The sequence below is a fragment of the Schistocerca americana genome, chromosome X (genome assembly GCF_021461395.2).
Source record: "Schistocerca americana isolate TAMUIC-IGC-003095 chromosome X, iqSchAmer2.1, whole genome shotgun sequence".
Taxonomy (NCBI): domain Eukaryota; kingdom Metazoa; phylum Arthropoda; class Insecta; order Orthoptera; family Acrididae; genus Schistocerca; species Schistocerca americana.
Genome location: NC_060130.1, coordinates 599345938 through 599364552, shown reverse-complemented (window position 1 = coordinate 599364552; position 18615 = coordinate 599345938). Strand labels below are relative to the sequence as shown.

Genomic DNA, 18615 nt, shown 5'->3' with positions numbered 1-18615 from the left:
CTGACCCACGACCTTTGCCTTTCGTGGGCAAGCGCTCAACCAACCTCTTTTTTAATTTTTTTTATTTTTAGGAACCTTCCTGGCGCCCAGAGGGAGGGATAGGGACAAAACAGGCAGCGGTCGGAAGCCGAGGCCTGGCCACCCTATCTCGTTCCCATCTTGCAGGACCCAAGTAAGGTGTAGGGAACGTGGAGAAGAGCTACAATGAACATAAATGGTTCACTAATTTATTTTTCTTTTTTTAAGATTAATATTAATACCACCGAGAACAGCAGGAAAACCACTTGACTGCCACGAAGTCTAGCGTGCGCACAGATACAACAATCAAATAATACACCTGTAAAACTTCTAGTGAGATTTTCTGACAATTTCCAAAGTAGTGTACCTTACTGTTTGCACATTATGTTGTTTTAACGGTCTACTAAAGCTGTACAAAAACTGACGTAAAATTGTGACCCCAACATCGTGACCTCCACTGGTCACTATCGAAAACGCTGAATCGAGGACTCTATCTGGGAAAACAATGGAAAAATCAACTATGTCCTCTTGCTTGGAGCCGTCTGAGTAAACCACTGCATCATTACAGTGCTCATTTAAAATATTAAGTCATGGTTGCTGATACATAAAATGTGTCGTGTTTAACTTCAATGCATATAATTTAAAATTTATCTTCAATTTTTTTGTCAGCGAAGGTGGCTGCTTGCTCCAACACTGCGAGGAAACCTCGATATCTTCTGTGTTACCGGCCGCGGTGGTCTCGCGGTTAAGGCGCTCAGTCCGGAACCGCGCGACTGCTACGGGCGCAGGTTCGAATCCTGCCTCGGGCGTGGATGTGTGTGATGTCCTTAGGTTAGTTAGGTTTAAGTAGTTCTAAGTTCTAGGGGACTGATGACCTCAGAAGTTAAGTCCCATAGTGCTCAGAGCCATTTTATCATGTGTTGTTCTGTACTACCAACTGTTTCGCTCGGATCACTACTGGCTTTGCGGCTCATGAGCTGTTCATCAATATTTGCTGTGATGGAGGGTGAGCAATGATGTTCGTCTAGAATACAGACCTACTGCTCTGGAATTCTGATTGATGTTGTTGTTGTTGTCTTCAGTCCTAAGACTGGTTTGATGCAGCTCTCCATGCTACTCTATCCTGTGCAAGCTTCTTCATCTCCCAGTACTTACTGCAACCTACATCCTTCTGAATCTGTTTAGTCTATTCATCTCTTGGTCTCCCTCTACGATTTTTACCCTCCACTCTGCCCTCCAATGCTAAATTTGTGATCCCTTGATGCCTCAGAACATGTCCTACCAACCGGTCCCTTCTTCTTGTCAAGTTGTGCCACAAACTCCTCTTCTCCCCAATTCTGTTCAATACCTCCTCATTACTTATGTGATCTACCCATCTAATCTTCAGCATTCTTCTGTAGCACCACATTTCGAATGCTTCTATTCTCTTCTTGTCCAAACTATTTATCGTCCATGTTTCACTTCCATACATGGCTACACTCAATACAAATACTTTCAGAAACGACTTCCTGACATTTAAATCTATACTCGATGTTAACAAATTTCTCTTCTTCAGAAACGCTTTCCTTGCCACTGCCAGTCTACATTTTATATCTTCTCTACTTCGACCATCATCAGTTATTTTGCTCCCCAAATAGCAAAACTCCTTTACTACTTTATGTGTCTCATTTCCTAATCTAATTCCCTCAGCTTCACCCGACTTAATTCGACTACATTCCACGATCCTCGTTTTGCTTTTGTTGATGTTCATCTTATATCCTCCTTACAAGACACTGTCCATTCCGTTCAACTGCTCTTCCAACTCCTTTGCTGTCTCTGACAGAATTACAATGTCATCGGCGAACCTCAAAGTTTTTATTTCTTCTCCATGGATTTTAATACCCACTCCGAATTTTTCTTTTGTTTCCTTTACTGCTTGCTCAATATACAGATTGAATAACATCTGGGAGAGGCTACAACCCTGTCTCACTCCTTTCCCAACCGCTGCTTCCCTTGCATGCCCCTCGACTCTTATAACTGCCATCTGGTTTCTGTACAAATTGTAAATAGCCTTTCGCTCCCTGTATTTTACCCCTGCCACCTTTAGAATTTGAAAGAGAGTATTCCAGTCAACATTGTCAAAAGCTTTCTCTAAGTCTACAAATGCTAGAAATGTAGGTTTGCCTTTCCTTAATCTATTTTCTAAGATAAGTCGTAGGGTCAGTATTGCCTCACATGTTCCAATATTTCTGCGGAATCCAAACTGATCTTCGCCGAGGTCGGCTTCTACCAGTTTTTACATTCGTCTGTAAAGAATTCGCGTTAGTATTTTGCAGCTGTGACTTATTAAACTGATAGTTCGGTAATTTTCACATCTGTCAACACCTGCCTTCTTTGGGATTGGAATTATTATATTCTTCTTGAAGTCTGAGGGTATTTTGCCTGTCTCATAGAATTTTGTCAGGACTCGCTCTCCCAAGGCCGTCAGTAGTTCCAATGGAATGTTGTCTACTCCCGGGGCCTTGTTTCGACTCAGGTTTTTCAGTGCTCTGTCAAACTCTACACGCTGTATCGTATCTCCTATTTCATCTTTATCTACATCCTCTTCCATTTCCATAATATTGTCCTCAAGTACATCGCCCTTGTATAGACCCTCTATATACTCTAACCACCTTTCTGTTTTCCCTTCTTTGCTTAGAACTGGGTTTCCATCTGAGCTGTTGATATTCATACAAGTGGCTCTCTTTTCTCCAAAGCTCTCTTTAATTTTCCTGTAGGCTGTATCTATCTTACCCCTAGTGAGATAAGCCTCTACATCCTTACATTTGTCCTCTAGCCATGCCTGCTTAGCCATTTTGCACTTCCTGTCGATCTCATTTTTGAGACGTTTGTATTTCTTTTTGCCTGCTTCATTTACTGTGTTTTTACATTTTCTCCTTTCATCAATTAAATTCAATATTTCTTCTGTTACCCAAGGATTTCTACTAGGCCTCGTCTTTTTACCTACTTGATCCTCTGCTGCCTTCACTACTTCATCCCTCAGAGCTACCCATTCTTCTTCTACTGTATTTCTTTCCCCCATTCCTGTCAATTGTTCCCTTATGCTCTCCCTGAAACTCTCTACAACCTCTGGTTCTTTCAGTTTATCCAGGTCCCATCTCCTTAAATTCCCACCTTTTTGCAGTTTCTTCAGTTTTAATCTACAGTTCATAACCAATAGATTGTGGCCAGAGTCGACATCTGCCCCTGGAAATGTCTTACAATTTAAAACCTGGTTCCTAAAACTCTGTCTTACCATTATATAATCTATCTGATACCTTCTAGTATCTCCAGGATTCTTCCATGTATACAACCTTCTTTCGTGATTCTTGAACCAAGTGTTAGCTATGATTAAGTTATGCTCTGTGCAAAATTCTACCAGACGGCTTCCTCTTTCATTTCTCTCCCCCAATCCATATTCACCTACTACGTTTCCTTCTCTCCGTTTTCCTACTCTCGAATTCCAGTCACCCATGACTATTAAATTTTCGTCTCCCTTCACTACCTGAATAATTTCTTTGATCTCATCATAGATTTCATCAATTTCTTCATTGATTGATAGTTCATACGAAAACGCCTACTGCAAAGTCAGCCGTAAATTCCTTATACAATAGCTGCAGGCAATGTTTGGTGTCGACGTGAACCTCTTTTTGTGAAATATGGATTCTTTGTCGATCTTATACTGTTCTTCGTCGACCATTTGCTACGTCTCGCAATACTCTCCGAGAGTAGTGAAATGAAATGACACTTTCTGAACATCGTACGTATTATGGGTCTAACGCACTTCTTTACCTTATCTACGAATTACGTGCATATTCACCACAGGGAATACCACTTACCTGAACAGACAAAACAAATCCGGTTTGTGGGTACAGCTTGTCACTCAATTGCAGACGTTTGTTACCTAACCTGTACTCATTTCCCCTTTCTTTGACTATATTTGACTTTTTATTACTAGTATATGATATACATCGAGCTTGCTCCATTGTCATATGCGAATATAAGCCTGTTTAGTGACCAATGCAGAAAGGCAATATCAATGAGGAGCTTCCTCGATGCAGAAGATATTCCTCTAGAGCTCTCTGAACCAACTGCATACGATAAAGCTATGTTAATGGTCTTCTCGGTGATGTCCTACAACACTGGACGTAAGCTCACATGGCGAGAGGTGGGAACATGTAATGCATCCAGAAACAATGTCGAACATGATCACTTTGGTATTCCAGATCTCATGGTGTGGGGAAGCATAATGTTCCATTCGCGTACCGACCTCCAATATTTGAACACGGTACACTCGGCAGTCAGTGTTATTGCGACACTGTATTCCTTCCCAATACGGATCTTTTTAGAGGTGCATTCGGTCCTGGCTTCATTTTTGCGGATGACAGCGCGCGACCGCACCGAAATGCGCAGATGGAAGAGCTACTAGGGATGAGATGGTATCCGGCGAATGGACGGGCCACTCTGTTCCCCCGACTTGAATCACATCGATACGTGTGGGATGCTTTGGGGAGACTTATTGGAGCATGTCAACCTGCGCCGACGACCATCCAGCAGCTACCAACCCCAGTGGGCGTGGAATGGAACTCCCTACCCGAGGAAATCCCTACCATCTTTGTGGCAGCATGACAACATATTGCAGTGCATTCACTGCCGTCCGTGGTGATCACACGCGCTATTAAGAACCGTGTCTCACCTTTTTTGATGTCCAGGGCACCATCATGTATCGTTGTGAGTCCAGTGTAATTACTGTCTTTGCATAAAAGTATCATTTCTATTTGTCTCACTGCGTATTTATTTTATTTACTAGGTGTCCTATACTGCAGCAGTTTTTTCTAAATATTGTCGAAGTTTCATCGAGTTATGTTACTTACATAATGACTCATCATGTGAAATTTTATTTCGTCCTTAAGTTTTGTGCACCAGTGCAGAAGCACTGATCGACTTCTAATCCCACAGAATAACTGCAACACTAGGTACTTTTCACAAGTGTTTCTTTCTAGTTCAGAATGCCTTCATTATTGCCGATAAACACATAGAGCAAGGATGATACAAGGAGCTGATCTGTTAGGTACAGTAAGCTCATAGTGGCCTTACACTTCCTGGCAGATTAAAACTGTATGCCGGACCGCGACTCCAACTCGTGACCTTTCCCTCTCGCGGCAACTGCTCTACCATCTGAGCTACCCAAGCACGACTCACAATCCGTCCTCACATCTTTAGTTCCGCCAGTACCTCATCTCCTACCTTCCAAACTTCACAGAAGCTCTCCTGCGAGCCTACAAGACGAGCAACTCTGGAAGAAAGGATACAGTGGGGACGTGGCTTAGCCACAGCCTGGGGGATGTTTCCAGAATGAAATTGTCACTCTGCAGCGGAGTGTGCGCTGATATGAAACTTCCTGGCGGATTGAAACTGCGTGCCGGACCATGACTCGAAATCTCATTCTGGAAATATCCCATAGGTTGTGGATAAGCCATGTCTCCGCAATACCCTTCGTTTCAGAAGTGCTAGTCTTACATGTTCGCAAGAGAAATTCTGTGAAGTTTGGAAGGTAGGAGACGAGGTACTGGTGGAACTAAAGCTCTGAGGACGCGTCGTGAGTCGTGCTTGGGTAGCTCAGATGGAGCCGGCACGGTAGCTCAGCGTTTTCGGTCGGAGGGTTAGCAGCCCTCTGCAATAGAAAAACTGAGTAAATGGATCGTCGATGAACTTGAATGGGTGTCGTGAGACGTCCGCCCCGAGCAAATGTAACGAACAAAACCGAGATTTAACAAACAAAAACAAAAAACAAAAAATAATGATGGTAGAGCGCTTGCCCGCGAAAGCCAAAGGTCCCGAGTTCGAGTCTCGCTCCGGCACACAGTTTTAATCTGCAAGGAAGTTTCATATCAGCGCACACTCCGCTGCAGAGTGAAAATTTCATTCTCATTGTGACTTGTCTAAACATTCATTATGTGAGTTGTCCAATTGTAGCTTCATATCCAAAAACTTCCCTAGTTCCCTTTACATTGAGTCTTTTTGCTAGAAGTCATGGGACTAGTGTTGCCAACCACATGATACGCTGATCAGCCTTAATATTATGATCATTGCCATCGTAGGATTAAATACCACCTGGCAGCGTTGCGGGAACATGTGGCAAGGAAAGTACACTAGCGAAGCAGAGACGAATGGGGAATAATTCTAGAATGAGATTTTCACTTTGCAGCGGAGTGTGCGCTGATATGAAACTTCCTGGCAGATTAAAACTGTGTGCCCGACCGAGACCCGAACTCGGGACCTTTGCCTTTCGCGGGCAAGTGCTCTACCAACTGAGCTACTGAAGCACGACTCACGCCCGGTACTTACAGCTTTACTTCTGCCAGTACCTCGTCTCCTACCTTCCAAACTTTACAGAAGCTCTCCTGCGAACCTTGCAGAACTAGCACTCCTGAAAGAAAGGATATTGCGGAGACATGGCTTAGCCACAGCCTGGGGGATGTTTCCAGAATGAGATTTTCACTCTGCAGCGGAGTGTGCGCTGATATGAAACTTCCTGGCAGATTAAAACTGTGTGCCCGACCGAGACCCGAACTCGGGACCTTTGCCTTTCGCGGGCAAGTGCCCTATCAACTGAGCTACCGAAGCACGACTCACGCCCGGTACTCACAGCTTTACTTCTGCCAGTAACTCGTCTCCTACCTTCCAAACTTTACAGAAGCTCTCCTGCGAACCTTGCAGAACTAGCACTCCTGAAAGAAAGGATATTGCGGAGACATGGCTTAGCCACAGCCTGGGGGATGTTTCCAGAATGAGATTTTCACTCTGCAGCGGTGTGTGCGCTGATATGAAACTTCCTGGCAGATTAAAACGGTGTGCTCGACCGAGACTCGAACTCGGGACCTTTGCCTTTCGCGGGCAAGTGCTCTATCAACTGAGCTACCCAAGCACGACTCACGCCCCGTCCTCACAGCTTTATTTCCGCCAGTACCTCGTCTCCTACCTTCCAAACCTTACAGAAGCTCTCCTGCGAATGTTGCAGAACTAGCACTCCTGAAAGAAAGGATATCGCGGAGACATGGCTTAGCCACAGCCTGGGGGATGTTTTCAGAATGAGATTTTCACTCTGCAGCGGCGTGTGCGCTGATATGAAACTTCCTGGCAGATTAAAACTGTGTGCCCGACTGAGACTCGAACTCGGGAATAATTCTGTCTACGATGCAGGCCGCAAATGGTGAAATAAGCGACTGTGACAAAGGGCAGATTTTTATGGCCCAGCGTCTAGGAACGAGCATCTCGGAAATGACAGAGTGGTCGGTTAGCGTGTTAGTGATATGAGTATCTATGGTAAGTGGTTGAAGGATGGTGAAACCGTGCATAAGCGACGAGGTGTTGGACGTGCACAGCTCCTTACAGTACGTGGTGGTCGGAGGCTTGCCCATTCTGTAAAGCAGGAGAGAGTGCAATCCGTGGCAGATTTGACGACCGAGTACCACACAGTTACAGGGACAGGTGTTCAGAAGCATAACTTTTTGCTTGCTATCTTCCCCGGATGACGATGTCATCTTCCAGCAGGATAACTGTCCGTGTCACAAGGCCAGAATAGTGCTACAGTGGTTAGAGGGCATTGGCAGTGAACTCAGTTTGATATCTTGGCCATAATAATGGCCTGATCTGAACACGATGGAACACATTTGGTACGCTATCGGATGTCAACTGCGCCCCCGCAAATCATCTATTCGTATTTTACGCAATTCGGTGCCCTGTGCGTAGACTTCTGGTACCACATACCTCCGAAAAGCCACCAATAACTTGTCGAATGAATGCCGCACAGAATAGTTGCTGTATTGCGTTCCGGAGGTGGACCAGCATGGTTCAAATGGTTTTGAGCACTATGGGACTTAACATCTGAGGTCATCAGTCCCCTAGAACTCAGAACTACTTAAACCACACACATCCATGCCCGAGGCAGGATTTGAACCTGCGACCGTAGCGGTCGCACGGTTCCAGACTGAAGCGCCTAGAACCGCTCGGCCACACCGGTCGGCGGACCAGCATGCTATGAAGCTGGTGGTCATAATGTTTTGGGTCAACATTGTATCTTACATAACAGGTGGATTGTTTGTATTGTAAATATGGTAAGCGAGGGACAGCTGCACTCCCACTCGAAATGAACCGTCTTCACAAAACGAAGTCTTATCCTATCCCGCCACAAAGCGGTATAGATTAGGTACCAGTTTGATGAAAGGCAGTACATGCAATGGATGTTTACTATAATCCGTTCACCATAAGAATAAACCTGATGTAAGCAAACACAACGCGATGATTGGTCAGAAACCGTAGCACACGTATACTAGTGTTGTTTCGCTCTTGGAAGTAGGTCCTTCTTACATATTAGATATATTAATACTAAGTTACGTTAAATTTAACTTTAAGACATTCAAATGTATTAACAACCATCAACGTTTTCCTTAATCACGCTTTAGCCACGTAGTTTTTATTTAAAAAATCGTGTATGGTCACAGACTGTATATACGCATACGAAAATGGCTGAGGCTGCTTTCTGTTCCGTAGTGAAACACGCGTGTGGAATACGGTTTAAAAGCGACGAGAAATAGGCTGTTCTTAATTTTTTCATAAATTTACGGAGATAATCGGCTTTGAAGTTTTCCCAGTCACTGTATGTAACACGTGCAGCGCAGCTGGTAGCGTAATGGAATGCCACTCCCTGGAATTTATGGTTTGTTGGTTCATTCTCCCAGCTTTCTTCTTTTTTTTCGCGTTCAAATTGAAATACCTACATCTCGTAATTATAAAACTCATCATCATTTTTTTATGAATAATGCAGGTCTTCTTGTTTCTGATTACATTTTGGACGTGAAATTCCTGTTTTCATTTCAAGTACATTTTCTTAGGTACCGATATTTTATGAAAAACTGTTGATAAAAGTTGCTTAAATTAAGAAAACATAACAATTTAATTTTAAGTCAAAAATGAAAAACCAAATCCTCTTTATTTGGACTATGTCCATCGTTTTATACTACAGAGGTAGATAAGCATCGTACAAACATGAAAAACAACCATTTTCACAGCATCCGAGCACATCATACAAATACTGCATTTTTACATTTGCTACTGTACCATTGCAATATGAACCCAACAGAACTGATCTGGAGCAAAGTTGCGGGATTTGGCCCGAGAAGTAACAAGATTGTTAAACTGCCAGACGTACTGGAACCAATGCATGCAGCTTTTCCACATGTCACTGCCGAACGCTGGTGGGATACAGAACGGCTCGTCATAAAAGAAGTGAAAATACGGCGCCTGGCTGGCTTCGTGGGTTCTGTTGTTGATAGGCTCGTTATCAACGTAGTAGGTGACACGTCCAGAACTGAAATGTATTTCTCGGATTCGGATAATGAAGGAGCTAAGAGATTACCAGACGACTGACTGTCATTAACACATTCAGTTGCATCAGTACTCAACAGTGCGGTGAAATCTCTGTAGTATGATTTTGCATTACACACAGATCGCTCACAAAAATTAACCTATGTTTAAGTTAGAAAGTTTCATCACTCTTGTTTGTAATTAGAATACTTTGTCACGCGAGAACCAGTGTATTTTATGATTTCCGTCTGGTCACCTAAGAAGCGCGTGGTAGTGCTGGAGTTTCTCCGAATGTTATTCATTTTCCTTAAAAATTAAATGTCATTCGGAACTATATTGTTTCTTCGTTCGTCTCTTTTTACGTCTGAACTGCAGCTGCTCACGTCGTTGCAGGCTAGTTGGACCGCTGGCTGGCCAGTGTTGTCCAAGTTTAATGCACCGGTAAAGCTGTTGTCCCGCATTATCTCTAGTCTGTGTGCGTGTAACACAGCATAAAACGTATCCTTATGATCGTACCTGACTGTACTGGTCACAGCTTGGCTTCGGCTCCACGTGAAACGAAATCCAATGAGATTCAAGCAAAAGCGCAAGAATATATGGCGTAATGTTTACATCAGGTTTATTCTTATGATGAACAGAGTATAGTAGTATATGCATTATGGACCTTTTGTCGTGAAATGTCAAAACTATTTCGCCACGAGGCATCGTCGACCTATCGACGTTTGTCTCTGTTCAGTAGCCATACCTATCTCTCTTCTACAGTTTCAATGGACATTTCGATTACAGTTGCTGCATGTGAGTTGAGCTGGATAGCTCATGATTCATGTAACATGTTCTAATGTAACCAATGTAACTGCATGTTTCTATGGACGATACTCAAAGTAGTATCGAGACCTAGGTAAAGTTTAAATAAACAAACTTCTCGCAACTGATTGGCTGTTTATTTTATCAACTGAAGGTACTCTCAGTTGCTGAAAACTGCAGAATATTTCTATTGGATTTAGAAAAATAATTTGAAATCCGTAAGTGTAACTCATCGCTGGATCTGAACGTGGCTTGTAGACGGGTTCCTCACGAATTTCAGTTGCAGCAGGTAAATTTGATAAGAGAAAATTGATCGTAGAGCTGTAGCAGTGTTATTTGAGTACTGTGACGAAAGGAAAAGAGAAGCTAAAACCAGCGTTGACATACAACTTTCCTTCCTCGATAAGCGCGTCTAATCGAGTTTCCATCCGCCGGAAGAACGACGGGCAGCACACATCTAAAGTCACACCTCGTAAGGTACTGATACAGATTTGGAAATCTACCGAGAACTATTACAGAGAATCTTGTGAAAAGGAGTTGTAGGCACTCACCTTTCGAAAGCGACCAACTCAGTTCCATCAACGCCATGCGAACCTCCTGCTTCTAGGTCCAGGTCCATTTCGTCGCCATAATTTAGTATAAACAGTCATTCAGTTCAGTGCCATTAGTCACAAAGATGAATGGCATAGTGGCTAAATGACGAAAACTAGAAACCCAAATTATGCAACTTATCGCTTCTTTCATCTCTGGCACTAATATTTCTCGATGGTTGCAAATCCTATATTACCCTGGCTTGCTTTACTCCTCTGTCTGTTAGTTGTACAGAGGCATCCAAGACTCGCCCACAATGATTAGGCGTTTAAGGACACAGGGTACATTTCGGCTACATATTTTGTGAAAATGAGCACCTGTTTCTTTCATGCACTATTTCTCTAATATGTTTTACAGTTTTGTAGTTTATCACAGTTTGTGCAGAATACATTCTGAACAATTTGCAAGTATTTTGAACAATTCAGAACCTATTGATGTGTATGAAGAACACTTATTACAAATTGGCTATCTAAAATGCTTCTTCAAATTCAGGTACCTAATCCAGTAACACACATATGGAGGAGACCAAATTTTTGCCATACATCTATGCCGTACTGGTTGAGATACTAGACCTATTTAATTTCGCACATTAAGTATATCAGTCGACATAAAAATTATATCTTATACTTTAATTTTTATAATGTTTTACATAATTAAAAATGTTATTTCTCTGTATTTAAGTTGAACCTACAACAAAATTTAGGTCTGCTAGATAAGTATGGGAAACTGCAAATTACAGAGAAAAAATTAGATAAATTTTAGGAGATGTGTGTACCTAAATTCTGAAAAGTACTGCTTGTGAGAAATTGCGAATTAAGATTTATGTCATATTAAAATGTTTCTCAGTACATTACTGAAGCATAGTCTTCATCCTGCAGCATTTCATCTTCAGTGCTACTCTTGGCATTCTTCTTAGCTCTTCCTACTTCATTTGTGAATGTATATTGATTATATTTATGTCTACACATTTCAGCAAAAATAACTCTTAAATTCTTTTTGTTGCGTGAGGTCACTAGGGAGATAAGCATATTTTACATAAATTAATACGTAAACGCTTAAAAGAAACTACATCTGCCTAGCAGTAGAATTCCACATTTAATTCATCATAATAGGCAAAATTCTGGTCTTGTGATATAGTTTCATAACCAGTTATTGATTACTGATGCATCTTCTTTGATAAAGGAAGTGACGAAATGTAAACAACGCGATGGTGAAAATTACCTGAAAGTAAATGAACAAGAAACTACTAGGAAGGGTTTAGGATCTACTATAAACACCATCACTATTAAATCAAAGATTTAAGTAATCCCTGAAGAACTGATATATAGGTTTTCTCAATAGTATGGATTTGCTTTGTTTGTAAACTAGTTACCCCAGAATTTTCTTTTGTCGAATTTCTTGATGTGTGACATTGTTAGTATTTATTGCACACTAGTGAACATTTCTAATCACAAATATCCGTAGCACTTACATAACAAAGTTTCAGTAGGACGTAAACAAAACGCTCCAACAAATCTAAAATAAACAGGAGCAATAACGTTCGCCTACAGATGCTGGAAACTAGCAGTGATACCAAGATATACAATATGTCGCAAAAGTATCGCTGGAAGCAAAAACTTTTCAGTTGTTTTGCGAAATATCAATGGTTTATTATAATGCAAATAATGGAGGAGTGGCAGAGTACACGACCATGAATTTAAAATTTAGTATATACCGGTAATATTTCATTTTAACCCAATAAAGTGCATATAAATATAATCAGGAAAGACGATAGAATTTAATAAAATAATAAAAAATTTCGATTTTTACATCATTCAAAAGCACCCCGTCTCTTAAAGGAGCCGTCTTGATTGGTCTGACACAGCTGCAACATTTCTGCTGCTGCGTCGGCTCGGTGAATTTACTGAATGGGTGTAAACTGTCACGCAACACAGAGGGCGGCGATATTTGCCGCATTCAAAAAGTCGTGCAAGATGTGGCAAACTGATCGACGATTGATTTTCACTTTTCCACTATTACCTCGGTTGTAATACGCCGGTCTTGGAGCACCAGGTGTTGCACATCTCTTAATGCTCCTGGTTGTTCACAGAGGTATGTGCTGCCATTTAGTTGTCCATCATTCACTCTTGATTAACCATACTTTATACGTCTGCGCCACGTAAACACTACGTCATATGTTGGTGCATTGCTGCTGTACACTTTCATCAACTCAGAATGGATTGCTGAACCATTATTCCCCTTTAAATGGAGAAACTGAATTACAGGACGATACTCCATTTTAACAATGCTGTGCGCAGTTTTGTTCTGGTTCCTGTAACAGCTTGCTACAGTAGTATAGCGCAGGGATTCCATTGTGTACCATCACTGCAGACATTTACCCGCAAACAGAAAATTAATTACGTAACTCTATTTTTTCGAGTTGATAATTAAAGCGTTATGACTGCCTCTCATAATATCTGTTGTTGCCACGCTGAGGAACAAAAAAATGAATACTATGGAAACGGAATGGACGGTGTAACGTTGTGAGAGTGAGTTTTAATGCAACGCGAATAGCGCTTTCATCCATGATAATTTTTCTTTTTTACTTTCACGAAATCCTGGTATCAATTTGATTTGTAGTCTACAAATAGATCATGAAAACTGCTAAAAAATTATTTTTTCTTTGCGTTTACGAGAAAAGAACTGAAACAATCCCAGTGTCTTGGGATATATACGTAAAAGTTGTGCAGATTGTTTCACAAGTACATAGGACTGTGATTTACAGATGAAGTGCGTATTTTTCTCGTCCAAATGTAATGAAATACTTTATTATTCATCTATATGCATACAGGAATATAAATTGAAATAATTAATTAAAATGGTAGGTTAACATTCATTAAAAATTGTTAGTAATTATGTAACACTCTAAGATAATAATCCTTCTGTACCTGAAATTGCTTGAAGTATTTTTGTTCATTCACGACTAAACTAGAATACAAATTTAAATAAATAAAGTCATTGGAAAACAACCATTGAAAAATCACTATGAATAATGTAGCAGACTAGGAGCATATTACTTCTGTGTGTGACACTGCTTGAAACGATTTATATGCCTCAAAAGACATAAATATGCATTGCATTTTTCGCAACGGGTTTTGGTTCTGCTGTTATATGAAGTTAACCGACACATTCGTCGAGAATTTAGATTATCAATAACAGGGAAATGATAATAACCACGTTATCGCTTATCATCGCAAGTAACAGCGATAGGAGGATAGCAATTATAGGATCCCTTACGTGTCTCAGTCTGTTTCATCCCCAGGTTTGTCCACGTCAGATATTTCCTTCACGGGAGTTACCAGTAAAGCTTCGTCAATTTCTAATCGAAGTTTCATCAAGTCCTTAATATCGTTCTGGCGGATTTTATTTAGCTTTGCGGCTATTCTATATTACCTCCAACTGTTCACTGTAGTTAAGTCGAGGATATGGAGAAAACCTTCGAAGTCTATTTCCTCGTCCCAAACCAAGTGTGAAAATACACCATTTCACGATCACAAATGTGCACCACACCCACTGACTGGAAGTGTGCATGAAACAGAGGAACATGGAAGCTCAATACATATATTTTTTTCCTTTTATCACCAGCGTTCCACCTGGTGATCTGAGTGAATTCCAGAACATGTAGACGCCATCACAACCCGACTGCTATCTTACCATTGTACTAAAACTATTGTGTTATCACTTCGAAGAGCCTGTATTCGTTCTAGTCTTTTCAGTTGTGAAGTATCACTGACGATTACCCCTCTTACCTTGTCTGTCGTAATTGTTCCTGTTTCATGATTTCCCATATTAACTAATTTCTTCTACAAGACAACTCTAGCAAAATGTCTGTCAAAATACGGGAAGCTTCCAGGAGAAATATTCTGTGATAGCCGAAGAACCACGGAAGGATGAACTCCCAGATCTATACCATCCAGATTTGTTGAAGCACCTCGGTATATTTCAGAGTTCATTACAAGACCTAAAGTTGATGTAATCACAATTTTTTTCAAATGTACAGGCATAGGTTTTTTTGACACGTATTTGTAAGTAGCACTTCTGCAAAAGAAAATATCTGTTCATCGATGAAACGGGATTAGTAATTAAATCATTTCTGCTAATACACTGAAATTCTAGAATATAGGATCACATCTATTATTAAATTTAAACCAAAAAATGCTTAAGCTCAACATGATTCCTAAGTAATGATTTATCACTTTTTGGTAATGAATACGTATTTCTGAAATCTGATGCGCAAGTATCGAAATCTTTAGAGAAACCCTGAGACCAACAGTGTAAGGAACTTTTCAGTACCACTAGGCCCTGAAAGAAAAATATATTCCAAATATGTGATGTACAATCAAATATTAGAAGATACGTAGAATAAACTTACAAGACCTTCACCACTGTAGTGAAGCACCTGCAGGAAGAAAACTCTTCTCAACAAAATCCTTCTTATTCCATAACCACCACCACTGTGTCATCCTCCGTTTAAAAGGACGATGATTCTCTTCATCGGACTCATTTGGTATCACACACAGTTCTGAACATGATCGAAGATTACTGTCTTCACCGCTGATTTTTTCTGAAAATGTTCCTTTTTACATCACTCGCCTGCAGTGGTAATGGGCAATCAAAATTTGCGTTGTTGTGTTCACGCAGGTCACTTATGTATGACGTTTCGTTCAAGATACCGATTATTTCACTATCGGACAAAATACGTTTACCAGTTGGCATCTAAGAAGCAAAAGCAATAAAATTCCATTTCTAATAAATACTTCCAAATTGTCCTCCTCCGTAGCGTAGCGGTAGCGTTTCCGCCTACCATGCATGGGGCGCTGGTTCGATTCCCGGCAGGGGACTGGGTGTTGTGTGTCCATCATTTTCATCATCATTGACCCGCAAGTCGCCGTCGTGGTGTCAACTAAATAGGACTTGCAATACGGCGACCGAACTCCCCCGCGTGAGGCCTCCCGGCCAACAATGCCATACGATCATTTCCACTTTTAAATTGAAACTGAATTTTGATTAACATTTTTTAGCTCAGAATTAATACCTGTATGATTGTGGGGGTGAATGGTAAAATTTGAACAAAATACTAACCCACACGATAGTGATGGTTGTTACTTGTTCGACAACAAAAAAATGGTTCAAATGGCTCTGAGCACTATGCGACTTAACTTCTGAGGTCATCAGTCGCCTAGAACTTAGAACTAATTAAACCTAACTAACCTAAGGACAGCACACACATCCATGCCCGAGGCAGGATTCGAACCTGCGACCGGAGCGGTCGCTCGGCTCCAGACTGTAGCGCCTAGAACCGCACGGCCACTCCGGCCGGCTGTTCGACAACAGACGGCATAATTTGAAAAGAAATAAAAAGAAAGGTGTCAGTTGTGGTTATAGCATCTTTTGATAAGAAAACATTACTATCGTCGTTCATTTAAACGATATAAATAAATGTATCGAAATAGCTTACCTTGCTGTTGCGAAAACAAACGCCGACCTACTGAATTTTCTCGTAGAGCAGTATTCCGCCAGAACCGAAATGCACCCATGACAACGGAGATTCACCCAGAGGAGGACGCTAGTCAATGTGAGCCAGAGAACTGAAAAGAAGCCAAGAAATTAATTTTAATTTTTTTAATTCGTACGGATCAGGGTTTAGAGTAGCTATTATGAGAGATACCATGTTGTTATCATTTCCTTCTCAACTCATTATCCCCACAAATAAGCAGCGTCGTTGCAGCTAATTATTCTGCTGGTTACTAGTATATTTGCACTCAGGCGAAAAAAGTCATGGGACACCTCCCAATATCGTGTCGCACCTCCTTTCCCCGGCGCAGTGCAGCAACTCGATGTGGCATGGACTCAGCAGCTCGTTGGAAGTCCTCTGCAGAAGTATTGAGCCATGCTGCCTCTATTGCCGTCCATAACTGCGAAAGTGTTGCCGGTGAAGGGTTTTGTGCACGAACTGACGTCCCGATTGTGTCCCATAAATGTTCTATGTGATTCATCTCGGGCAATCTAACAAAGGGAGGCCACGACGTTTGGAACGCGGATTTACTGCAAACTTCGTACAATCGTAGTTCTCCATGAGGACAACAAATTGTGTAAGCAGTAGCGCGTACTTCTCTGGCGTTACTGACAAGGGAACCTCCCCATCGCACCCCTCTCAGATTTAATTATAAGTTGGCACAGTGGATAGGCCTTGAAAAACTGAACGCAGATCAATCGAGAAAACAGGAAGAAATTGTGTGGAACTATGAAAAAAATTAGTAAAATATACAAACTGAGTCGTCCATGCGAAGATATGCAACATCAAGGACAGTGGTGGGCAAGGAGTGCTGTGGTCCTGTGGTTAGCAAGAGCAGCTACGGAATGAGAGGAACTAGGTTCAAGTCTCCCTCGAGTGAAATATTTAATTTTTTATTTTCAGTTTATGTGACAAACTCTTATGTTTTCTTCACTTTTTTGGGAGTGATTATCACATCCACAAGAAAACCTAAATCGGGCAAGGTAGAAGAATCTTTTCACCCATTCGTCAAGTGCAGAAGTTAGGTGGGTCGACAACATATTCCTGTCATGTGACGCACATGCCGTCACCAGTGTCGTATAGAATACATCAGACGTGTTTTCCCGTGGAGGAATCGGTTGACCTATGACCTTGCGATCAAATGTTTTCGGTTCCCATTGGTGAGGCACGTCATTTCGTCTACTAAACGCACGGTTTTGCGGTGCGGTCGCAAAACACGGACACTAAACTTATTGCAGTGAAGAGAGACGTCAATGAACGAACGGACAGATCATAACTTTGCGAAAATAAAGAAAGTAAAATTTTCTGTCTAGGAAAGACTTGAACCAAGGACCTCTCGTTCTGTAGCTACTCACGCTAACCATGGGACCACGGCGCTCCTGAGCTCAGATTCTCCTTATGTTGCCAATGTTGCTGATGGACTACTCAGTTTGTATATTTCCCTTACTTTTTTCATAGTTCCACACAACTTCTTCCTGTTTTCTCGATTGATCTGTGTTCAGTTTTTCAAGGCCTATCCACTGTGCCAACTTATAACTAAATGTGAGGGGGGTGCGATGGGGAGGTTTCCTTGTGAGAAAATCGCAAGATAATTTCGGTCGTCGAATATACATCTGTGCGTGGCCGTTTTAACCATGAAGCGGCCGCAGCCGAATGGTGCCGGCGCGGCAGCTCAGCGTGTTCGGTCAGAGCGTTAGCTACCCTTTATAATAAAAGAACTGAGCGAACGGTAGCCGGCGCGGTAGCTCAGCGTGCTAGGTCAGAGTGGCAACTGCTGTCTGTAACAAAAAAACTGAGTGAATGGATCAACGATGAACTTCAACGAATGTGAGAAGACGTCCGCCCCGAACAAATGTAAGTAACAACAACGAACAAAATGAGTTTAAAATAAGCAAATAAAAAATATAAAAAAAACGGTTCACCGAACAAACGGAATGGGTGTCATCGTACGTCCGCCCTGAACCAACTCAACGAACAACATAGAACAAAATGTTCTTTTTTTTTTTTTTTTTAGAAAAAAGTATTTGGCGTTCAAGCCGCTGGATCGAGTTCCTTTCGTCGCTTTTTTTTCAACACAGTCATTTTATTATTTATATTACAATTGATATAATGGGCAAAATACGTGTAATCGGATGAAATTTTATTAAATTTACAATGTTATTTGGCAGTCCACTAATTTTTACAATCACAAATAAAGTAATATTCATAACTATCGACCAGTAAACAACCAAATGCATAAAGTCATACTGAAAATGTATGCTAGT

At 41.4% G+C, this 18615-nt stretch overlaps 1 protein-coding gene across 1 annotated transcript in view; it reads right to left on the bottom strand.

The window, feature by feature from the left end:
• LOC124555142 (elongation of very long chain fatty acids protein AAEL008004-like) overlaps positions 1-16392 on the bottom strand; it is a 913230-nt gene extending 896838 nt beyond the window's left edge. The window contains exon 1 of the mRNA XM_047128953.1: positions 16295-16392. The gene's annotated coding sequence lies outside the window, so the exon portion shown is untranslated. The remainder of the gene's footprint in view (positions 1-16294) is intronic.
• Positions 16393-18615: the final 2223 nt, after the last annotated feature.